Source organism: Pipistrellus hanaki (assembly GCF_964339955.1).
Source record: "Pipistrellus hanaki genome assembly, chromosome: 1".
In the NCBI taxonomy this organism is placed as follows: Eukaryota; Metazoa; Chordata; class Mammalia; order Chiroptera; family Vespertilionidae; genus Pipistrellus; species Pipistrellus hanaki.
In genome coordinates this window covers 137,939,751-137,951,662 of record NC_140503.1, presented here as the reverse complement: position 1 = coordinate 137,951,662, position 11,912 = coordinate 137,939,751, and positions in this window count along the sequence as shown.

Below are 11,912 nucleotides of genomic sequence, written 5' to 3'. Positions count from 1 at the left end.
CCGGGTTTGGGCTTGATCCCCAGTGTGGGGCGTGCAGGAGGCAGCCAATCCATGATTCTCTCTCACAAGCGATGTTTCTATCTCTCTCTACCTCTCCTTTCCTCTCTGAAATCAATAAAAACTATACGTTTTATTAAAAAGGACTTGTATACCTGTACTCTAACTCTTCCGTGTGAGGTGGGTTTATACCCTGGCCCCAGGCCTCAAGTCCCCAGGGCAGACAGTCTAGACAAGAGGGAAGCCCAGGGCTACCGAGGAAGGAAAGGCACCTTCACCTACTGAGGGGCTGATAGGTGGAGGCAGGGGTGATGGCCAGTGAGGAACGGTGTGATCCCACTCTGAGTGACAATGATGGTCCTTTAGTGCAGGCAGCAGGCCCTGACCTCCCACCCTGTCCTGGATGCACACTCCTCGACCTTGGCAGTTTCCCACCCTGGGCTGCAGGGGGGCTCCTGTTGATGAAAGAAATTCCAAACCTGAAGAAAGATTTTAAAGAGGTTTTTTAAAGAAAATATTTTTATTGATTTCAGGGAGAAAGGGGGGAGGAATAGAGAGATAGAAACATCAATGAGAGAGAATCATTGATTGGCTGCCTCCTGCCTGCCTCCTAGTGGGAGTGGGGGAAGATTGAGCCCGCAACCCAGGCTTGTGTCCTTGGCTGGAATAGAACCTGGGACCATTTAGTACACAGGCCGACACTCTATCCACTGAGTCAAACCAGCTAGGGCTTAAAGAGTTTTTGTTGTTGTTGTTGTTGTTTTTAAATAAATAAATAAGTGAATGGAAATGAGACAGGAAAGAAAAAAACAATTTTAAGTTAAAACAATCCTAAAGGTCCTCGCTTCAGCAGTATACATATACTAAAAACAATACTAAAGATGTATAACAATGATAAATGTTATTTTTAGCAAAATAAATAGGAATTTAAAATAATATTATTAAAAATACTTAAATTATTAATGAAGATCTGAAAGTGACAATACACAGTGTTGCTGAGGGTCTGATGAGGCAGGGACTATCATTTTCTGCTAATGAGAGTGTCTATTACTCCATTCTTTAAAAAGTAATAAAAGCCTTAAAAATGTGCTTACCTTTTCTGAAACAATAATTAAACTTCTGGTGAAAATTTTAAAGGGAATAACTTGAAATACCAAATGTCATATTTATAGTAGTAGAAAAATGAGGAAAAAAACTAAATGTTAAAAAACACTTGAATGGTTATGCTGGAAGCCAATTCCAGCATGTCATAATTGCGAGAGTTTCATCGAAAGGTTTATGGAACTTGGGGACTCAACAAGAGCTGAGTCACATATGTTATCGCCTGTTGGGAATGGCTAAGAGGCACTTCCCCCAAATCTGAATAGAATGATTGTTTGCTGCCAGACAGCTCAGGGCATCTTAATCTACATGTTATTGCCTCCTGTTGGCCAAACACCTGAACAGCCAAAGGCACTTCCCCAATCTGACAATGCTTCCCCAATCTGACAATGCTTCCCCAATCTGACAATGCTTCTGTTCAAAACCCTACTCTATGATGTGTATATCTCTACCTCGCCTTAGGACAAATTGTGTTAATAAAAAGCAAGGGATCCTGAGATAAGGAGAACTTGATTTCTTTAGCCAAGCTCCTCTACCCCTCCAAATGCCTTTCAGTATTATGTTTCATCTCTGGACTCTTATTTAATTTACACACAGCCCCTTCTCCAGGTTTCCAGAACCCTTTTAGATGCCGGATCAAGACCACCAACAATATGGTTACTACATCAATTATAATATATCCCTTTAATGAACTATTTTGCATTCATTGAAAATAACGCTTGTAACTTATGTGTAATAGTATGGAAATAGGATTATATTTATAATTTAAATTTTAAAACTATGATTAAAATGTAAAAAAAAAAAAAAAAAATACTTCTTTTAAGCCAAGATTTAGGGGCCAGGCCCAGAAGCAAAATATTAAATGATGGAGAAAATACTCAGAGAAGGGCAGTTATGTGATTCCTTTCCTGCATTTAGAATCAAAGGAGAAGATGTAAGGAAGGCTACATGAAGTCATTGGTGGCAGATTAAGGAGGAAGGAGAGAGTGAAGTGGGTAAGTCTATAGAATTGGGCAAAAAGCAAAATGGAGAGACATGCTTCTTTTACACTGGTGGGTACAGGTGGTTAACACTTCCCAGGCACCATTTATAGGGATATTTGGGGAAAGTGATGGGGACTGCTGCGGTTGTCCGCCCTGACCCTTGCAGGTCTAGAGAAGAGATTGTTCTGACTTTTTTTTTAATTTTTAAATATATATCTTATTGACTTTACACAGGAATTGAGAGTCAGAAACATCGATGAGAGAGAAACATTGACCAGCCGCCTCTTGCACAGCCCCCTCTGGGGATGTGCCCGCAACCAAGGTACTTGCCCTTGACCAGAATCAAACCTGGGACCTTTCAGTCCGCAGGCCAACGCTCTATCCACTGAGCCAAACCAGTTTCGGCTGTTCTGACATTTTAAGTATGGTATTCCAAATGCACAGAAACAGTGGACAGGGCTGCTCAAGGCAGAGATTAATTTATTATATAGGCCTAAGGGACTTCCCACTGCAGCCTGCTCAATTAGGAATTATGACAGAAACATCCTGTGTGATTCCTTTCAGTTTGTCAGGCCTGCCAGGTAGCCACTGTGCTGGTCACAGCTTCACAAAACTGCCTAGATCCACCCCAAGACCACCTGATCCGATTTGCGGGGCACGGGGTGGGGGTGGGGGGCAATCTGAGTTTAAAATGCTCAGGTGGTGATCACCAGCAGTCCTGAGAATGTCTCTCTACTCCCAGCCAAACCTCCTCCTCCAGAGACCACCTTTCACACTTGGCCTGTAACTTCCCTGTTTAATTTATCATGTTTTCTATTGATTTTTGGACTTAGCTATATGTCTTACCTCATGAGACACTTTTAGTTATTTATTTTTTTAAATACTATCTCTTATCTTTTTAAAATATATTTTTATTGATTTCAGAGAGGGAGAGAAAGAAATATCAATAATAAGAGAATCAGCCGAAGCCGGTTTGGCTCAGTGGTAGAGCGTCAGTCTGTGGACAAGTCATTCCGGGCAAGGGCATGTATCTTGGTTGCAGGCACATCCCAGGTAGGGGGTGTGCAAGAGGCAGCTGGTTGATGTTTCTCTCTCATCGATGTTTCTAGCTCTCTATCTCTCTCCCTTCCACTCTGTAAAAAATCAATAAAATATATTTAAATAAATAAATAAATAAATAATGAGAGAATCATTAGTCTGCTGCCTCCTGCACATCCCCTGATAGGGATCGAGCCTGCAACATAGACATGTGCCCTTGACCTTTCAGTCCGCAGGCTGACGCTCAACCCACTGAGCCAAACCAGCTAGGGCGTATCTCTTATTTTTAAAATACAAAATTACTAACAGGTATCAGATGTGCGAAATGACAAGTCCCATTGCTGAGGGCTTTGCCTCTAAGACAACAAACAGAAGAGGTGAGGCACACTCCAGCAGAGCTTGAGTTTCCCGTCCTCTGCTCTGGCCTCCACTTCTTCCAGGTCATGAAGAGGCCTCTGGTGTCGCAGAGTAATTTCTTCCTCCTTCCTGGGAGGAGCAGCCTAACCACTGGCACTGCCTCCTTCTTCCCAATCAGTGGGCATTCCCCACCCACAAGAGGTGTGTCCCTCTAACCACACCTCTCACTGCAGGAAGGAGCAGAAGGGGAGCCCAGGAGTGTGGAGAAGGTTCCACTGAATGGTAGAGCTGCAGCTCTCTGAGGTCCTCCCCTCACCACAGGGTGCATGAGGGGGGTGGACGGGGGCTGCAGAATAGGAAACCCAGCTCTGAGCACCTCTGAAAAGCCAGTGGGAGGGTCAGAGTTGAGGGAGCTGGTGGAGCAGGTGCTCACAGCTTTCAGAGAATGGGTCCTGTGATAACTACCTAGATCCTCAGGTTCAGACTATCATGCTGAAGAGTCCCCATCTTTCTCAGGGCCAGGGTGTGTGCCAGCATCCCCAGAGAGTATGTCCCAGGGCAGCCCGAGGATCTCCGGAAACCCTCTCAGCCAGAGTCTAGCTGGCCGGGGGGTCCTGACGAGAGTGCAGAGAAAAGGTCACCAGTGGAATTTGGACGGTTGCTAACCACGTCTGCAACTGGCTAGATCAGCACAGATCTGTCCGCTCTGAGTGCTGGAAAAGAGTCCTCCCACATTCATTCATACTTCAAATTAGATTTGAAAATGGGGTTGTTTAAAAATGAAATTGTAGTTGGGGGGGGGGGGGGAGAAGAGGGACATATGTAATATTTTCAACAATAAAGATCTAAAAAAAAAAATGTTAATGGGCACATTTCTACGGTGACAACTTTGGTGTTTCCTACAACACCCCAGCCTGGCATTGCCTAGTCAAGCGAAGATGTGGAAACAATTAAAAATGCAATGAAGCCCAAACCTGTTTGGCTCAGTGGTAGAGCGTCGGTCTGCGGACTGGGGGGTCCTGGGTTCGATTCCGATCAGGGGCATGTGCGTTGGTTGCGGGCACATCCCCGGTGGGGGGTGTGCAGGAGGCGGCTGGTCGATGTTTCTCTCTCATGACTTTTCTAGCTTTCTATTTCTCTCCCTTCCTCTCTGTAAAAAAAATCAATAAAATATATATTTTTTTAAATGCAGTGAAGCCGGGACCGGTTTGGCTCAATGGATAGAGCATTGGCTTGGGGACTGAAGGATCCCGGGTTCGATTCTGGTCAAGGGCATGTACCTTGGTTCCGGGCATATCCCCAGTAGGGGGTGTGCAGCTGATCAATGACTCTCTCTCATCGATTTTTCTAACTCTCTATCTCCCTCCCTTCCTCTCTGTATAAAATCAATAAAATATATTGAAAAATAAATAAATAAAATAAAAAATAAAAATGCAGTGAAGAATGGAATTCCACTCCGGCCCCAGGAACAACTAAGCCCTAGGAGTCTTTCCCTTCCCTGAGCAGTTCAGCCGGTGGGCGTGGACCCCCAGGAAGTGTCTGTCTCTGTTCACGCCACCTCCCGGACAACCCGGACACCACCTGGATTTTGTCCCATGGTCGAACTCTGTCCCCTTGTCGCCATGATCATCAGCGAGAATGTAAATCCTCTTTTTCTGGGAAGAGGAGGGAGGGCAGCCCTCGCACCACAGGGGAACCTTGGGGAGATGCTGAGGAAACCGGCCCCGCCCCTGGCTGAGAGGCTCCTCCCGACTCTGTCTCCACAGCAACTACTTTGGGTCCCAACAGGATTCTCAATGAAAAAAAGGAAAACCCATGTTCAGACGGTGCCTTTCACTGCCTTTATGTTTTATATTTCTCTTCTACTCAGACAACACATATAAACCTCCACACACGTAAGCGTGTGCAGACTTCTGCACAACTGCAATTGGCTGTGAATATGTTTTTGCCTGCAGGCCAGAGTCATGTCTTATCTATTTTTTCTTTAGCAAGAAAACAGTCGGACCAATTGGTAGATTAGTGGGCACCTCTGCTTTTTCTTGCTGCTGCAACAAATGAGCACAAATGTGGTTTAAAACAACATACATTCATTACCTTACAGTTCTTCAGGCTGGACATCTGCAAGGGGTTTCCCTGGACTGTGTTCTTCCTGAGGGCCGAGGGAAGGAGCTCTTTCCTGGACTTTTCCAGCTTCCAGAGGCACCCTCCTCCCTGGGCTCCAGGCACCGCCTGCCATCTTCAAAGCCAGCAGGGGTGGTTACTACCGTGTTTCCCCGAAAATAAGACATCCTCCGAAAATAAGACCTAGCACATGGAAAAATAAGACATCCCCTGAAAATAAGACCTAGCGCATCTTTGGGAGCAAAAATTAATATAAGACACTGTCTTATTTTCTGGGAAACAGGGTAGTAAGTCCTTGTCACATCAAATGGCACTGTTGCTGATACCCTTCCACCTAAAAGGATCCTGGTGATTACTTGGGCCCATCCCACGGATGCAGGATCATCTCCCCACCTTCAGGTCAGCTGGGAGTAAACGTCATTGTCTCTTGATCGCCATGGTGGGTGACACAGTCACAGGTTCCAGGGACTCAGCCATGGACATCTTTAGGAAGAGATTAACCAAAGAGCCTATATGCACATATGCTTAGCCCATAGATGGTCAATAGCGTAGTGAAGGCCCGGGGAGAGGGCAAGAATAGGGTAGAGGGGGTTAGTGGGGGAAGAAAAAGAGGATATCTGAAATACTTTCAACAATAAAGATAATTTTTAAAAATATATTTTATTGATTTTTTACAGAGAGGAAGGGAGAGGGATAGAGAGTTAGAAACATCGATGAGAGAGAATCATCGATCAGCTGCCTCCTGCACACCCCCCACTGGGGATGTGCCCGCAACCAATGTACATGCCCTTGAATGGAATCGAACCTGGGACCTTTCAGTCCACAGGCCGACGCTTTATCCACTGAGCCAAACCAGTTTCGGCAATAAAGATGATTTTTAAAAGAATTTTTCATAAACATTTGCTAAATTTTTTACCATATCTTTCATATATATATATATATATATATATATATATATATATATATATATATAGAGTTTTCACAGAGAGAAAGAGAGAGGGATAGAAAGCTAGAAACATCGACGAGAGAGAAACATCGATTAGCTGCCTCTTGCACACCCCCCACTGGGGATGAGCCCGCAACCAAGGTACATGGCCTTGACCAGAATCAAACCTGGGACCTTTCAGTTCGCAGGCTGATGCTCTATTCACTGAGCCAAACCGGTTTTGGCTTACCATATCTTTAAAAAATAAATTTATTTACTTATTTTGTTAATCTTCACCAGAGGATATTTTTCATTGATTTTTTTTTTATTTACACATCAATTGGTTGCCTACTGCATGCACACAGACCAGGGTCAGGGATAGAGTTTGCAAGAGGTACGTGCTCTTTTTTTCTTTTTTTCTTTTTTTTTAAATATATTTTATTGATTTTTTACAGAGAGGAAGGGAGAGAGATAGAGAGCTAGAAATGTCAATGAGAGAGAAACATAGACCGGTTGCCTCTTGCACAACCCCCACCGGAGGTGTGCCCACAACAACATACATGCCCTTGACCAGAATCGAACCCAGGACCTTTCAGTCCACAGACCGACTCTCTACCACTGAGCCAAACCGGTTTCAGCGAGGTACGTGCTCTTGATCAGAATTAAACCCAGGACCCTTCAGTCTACAGCCTGATGCTCTAACCACTGCTCTGGCTTGCTAGGGCTACCATATCTTTTATATCAGCTCCATTGGCTTGTCAATATTTGCTGAAACATTTTTTTTTTATTGCTCTCCAAGTGTGAATTCAAATGACTTCATATCTCAACATAATGGTCATTTGTTAGTCACTGAAAGCTTTCCAAATAGAGTATGTAAGGCTGTAAGTCTCTATTGGGCCAAAGAATTGCTGAGTTCAATGCACTACCAGTAGCCTTCAGCTGGCAGAAGCTGCAGGAGCCAAACAAGTGTCATTGATTAAAGAATAGCTTAAAAATGGTGTTTGCCATCACCCCCTGGGTGATTTAACGGCCTCCTTCTTAGGTTCCTATATGTCTTTCATGCGTGTGTGTGTGTGTGTGTGTGTGTGTGTGTGTGTGTGTGATGCATGCCACCCGGTGCTGGTGAGGTCCTTTCTGCCTCCATTGGGAGTGACAGAAGGAGACAGGGTCCCATCACAGAAGGTCCTCAGTGCAGTGGGGAATGAAGAAGGAAGCCCTGCCCTCAGACAGGCTGGGTTCAGCTCCGCCTCCACTGTCAGACTTGGGGTGGGAGATAAGGACTCTATGCTCCATTTCTTTATGTGCAAAACAGACGTAACAACCCCAGGTTGTGGCCTCTCCCCCCAGGTTGTAACCCTCTTCCCCCGCTGCCCCCCACCCCCCAACATGGACCTACCTGCAGGCCTTCGTGTGGATCCTATGAGAGCACACAGCTGGTGCTCAGGGAGTGTGAATATTGTTGAGGCCACAGCAATGACCCTACTTTCAATGCATTTGGTATACAGTGCTTGAAAAAACACTTCACCATCATTTAGTCACCTGCCCGGCATGAGTCAAACGCCTCATCCATTAACCCACACACGGAAGAAAACAGAACCAAGCCAACCTCAGTGAACCATGGTGCCATCTGTTCACCTCTTGGAAGAAGCCACTCCCCTCACCTGGCTTGTCCTCTCTCTGGTTTGAAATAAGACCCACCAAGGGAAAGTCTGAATTCATCTTTGCAGAGACACCTTCCTGGTTCCAATAGCTACCACCCTTCTTTCCTGCAACTTTGACAGGTTGTCTACACATTACCTGTCAACACTCTTTTGCTGTGTTTCACTTCTGTTTAATATTGTGAGCATGCAGAAATTCTATTTTTCTGACAAATTAAGTAGTCTGTTGGTTATTTATAGTAATTCTTGGAGCACAACCTTTTCTCTCCTGGTCAAGAAGAAATCTCAATAAATGGTGTTACAAGGAGAGTTTTCAGTTTGCATTTTTTCATTAATAAAAAGGAAATCATTGCAAATGTGAGAACTTTATAAATAGCAACCAGTTGCTTGTAACAAAAAAAATTCAAAATGACAGTGATGTTATGACACTGAATTTGAGAACCACTGGTCTCGATTTCCAATTTGATCTTCAATGTACAGGCAGTTCTCACCAAATTGTGTTGTAATAAACTTAAAAGTTAATTTGTCAATTGGCATTTTGCACTTTAAAGCTTGTTTTCCCATAAGCTGTGCAATAAACACACACACACACACACACACACACACACACACACAAAACCTCCCCCACAAAAAACAGAAGTTCTCAGGATATCCCACCACAAACATGCCATCTGGGTGTTGTGTCTGGACTTAACTCAGGGTACTGAAGTCCACAGTGTCACTGCCTGGTTCACATGGGAATGTGGAGAGGAAAGGTCACTGTGTATGAAGGTATTAAGTAACTAAGGAGGAGACAGAGACATCAGGGAGGGGAAAGCCATCAGATAGGAGAAAGGTGGGTGCAAGTGGAGCTGTGATGTTTGAGGGACAGGAGCCCCTGTATCTCTAAAGGAAGATGGTGGGAATGACCAACTTATGACTATATTGTAAACTGTAAACTAGAGGCCCCGGTGCACGAGATTTGTACACTGAGGGGGAGGGAGAGTCCCTCAGCTTTGCCTGCACCCTCTTGCAGTCTGGGACCTTAGGGGATGTCTGCCTGCCGGCTTACACCCAATTCCCCCAGGGATTGGGGATGGGGTCTAAGCCAGCAGTCAGACATCCCTACCCCTCTCGCAGTCCAGGGTTCCCACAATCCGGGACCCCTCGCTCCTTACTGCCCGCCTGCAGTGGAGGTGGGAGATGCTCCTGCCACCACCGCTGCTCTGGCCAGCCAGCCCCCAGCCGTGAGCTGGGCTTCTGGCTGAGCAGCGCTCCCCATGTGAGTGCACTGACCCCCAGGGGGCAGCTCCTGCATTGAGCATCTGCCCCCTGGTGGTCAGTGCATATCATAGAGAGCAGTTGTTCAGTTGTTTGTTCGATTTGCATATTAGGGTTTTGTATAGGATGGTGCTGGCTTAGACGGTTATATGTTCAATTTTGTCTTTCTGGCTAAAATGAAACAATTATTGAGCACAGAGAAGGTGTCTTTTATGCTACATTATGTTCCACTCAATGCCTTACATGTAATAAAACCTTGAACATAGTAGTTTCCCAGGCATGTAAAGTGATTTGGTGGCATTTCATTATATAGGTGTCCCCAATACATGTTTATACACAATGTCTATAGATTCTATTACATTTTGAAAATGAAATGTATTTTAATAAACACTGCCTTTATAATTGATCAAAGTGTGTATATATATTTTTGGACCCTGTATCTTTATCGATCCCTGGAAAATTACGCTGATGAATTCTCACCATATTTAGACATAATGTCATCTTCACATGTGTAGCTGATGTTTTTGTTGTTACTTTTCAAAGAACTAACTTGGGTACTACTGTTTAGACCCAAGTCTTTCATTTTGCTATATAAATTTTTGTTAATCTCCTTATATAGGTTTCTTCCTCTCTTCTTATTGGTTTGAGTAGTGGAATCATTTTATGGACCAGGGCTTCAAGAACTGGGACATGTAGTTAATACTTTTAAATTTTATTTATTAAAAACATTTTCTGCCAAAACCGGTTTGGCTTAGTGGATAGAGCGTCGGCCTGCGGACTGAAAGGTCCCTGGTTCGATTCCGGTGAAGGGCATGTACCTTGGTTGCGGGCACATCCCCAGTAGGGGGTGTGCAGGAGGCAGCTGATCAATGATTATCTCTCATTGATGTTTCTAACCTTCTATCCCTCTTTCTCTCTGTAAAAAATTAATAAAATATATATATTTTTAAAAACATTTTCTGGGGGAGGCTGAGGGAAGGCCAATGGCGGGGGGGGGGGGGGAGATATATGTACTACTATATGTAATACTTTAAACAATAAAAAATAATAAATTAAAAAAACATTTTTATTAGGAATATTTCAAACATATATTAGAGAAAACAGTGTAATAGACCCTTATATATTGACTGTCATCCCTCCCCCTTTTTTAACCCATGTCCCTGTGCTTGAGGATAGAACCAGAGGACTGGAAACCATCCAGAATGAAGACATGACACGGAGGGAATCGCCCATTTTTAACAATGATCATCATGGATAACCTTGTTCTCAATTTCAAACAGGATATTCTCCTAAGTATTATGATAAGGTGTTTGCTGAGTTTTGTTTCTGTTTGTTTTGTTTCCTTTGGTAGATTCCCTGAAGGATATTCTTATCACTATTCTGCCAAGAGTGTTGTTGTTTTTGTTATGTATAGATGTTGAAGTTTATCAAATACTTTTCTTACATAACCATTTTATTTAAAAATTTTGTGCTGTACTTCACTGGTTTGGGCGGAGTTATGACCCTGTGGGGAGGGTTTTGTGTGATGGGGGGATGTGGGAAGCCAGACTTAAGGGCCTCACTGCTTCAGAGTGGACAGCCCAGGACCTGCACACCCACATTCTTTGGGAGCACAAGGCCCTCGCCCACTACCCCTATTTGCATAAATCTATTAAGATTCTATTTTCCTTATGAGTCTCCAATTGTGGTTTTATTAACCAAGACTTTGTAATGTCATGTGCCTGGACTCTGGGGGTCACCAGAAAGCCTTCTCAAAACTGATCAAAGCCAATCAAAAGCAAGAAATGGCCTGGTAGGCACCTTGTTTACTTGGTTCACAGCAATCTTTCCAGGCAAGGAATGAAGGTTGCTTTCCTAGGAGATGGCAGAGAGAACATCAAGGCATTTTGGGACCTCAAAAACTTGAAGATTACAACCAAACCCTTGCAGGCAGAGTCCCTGGAGACATATAAACCGACCCCAAAGGTTCCCGGAATTCTTGGACCCCTGAGTCCCCGGAGCCCCCTGAGATCCCCAAACCTTAAGTCCCCGGCAACACTTCCGGGTCCCTAAGGCCCCAGATATCCCCAGAGAACCCGGGGCCGCCGAAACCCCTGAGATCTCCGGACTCTTGAGTCCCCGAGAACCCCGCATGGCCGAGACTCAGGAGATACCAGGAACCCCGAGACCCCGAGACCCCCCGAATCCCAAGGCCCACCCGAGACCCTCCAGATGCCAAGATTCCCCAGAATCCCCGGGCCCCTGAGTTTCCGGAGACCCCTGGATGGCGAAGACACCAGACCCCAAGGGCAGCCTGTCAGGACCCTTCCTTTATTCCGCAGGATCTGAACCTCCGGGCCGCTCCATTCCGGGATCCTCAGCCCCCAGCGCGCCCCGAGCCCACCCCGGCCTGTGACTCCTCTGCCAGGGACCTCCGGCCAGGCGGGGCGCTGTGTGACCCGAGGTCTGTGCGAAGTAGATGCAGGAAACTCC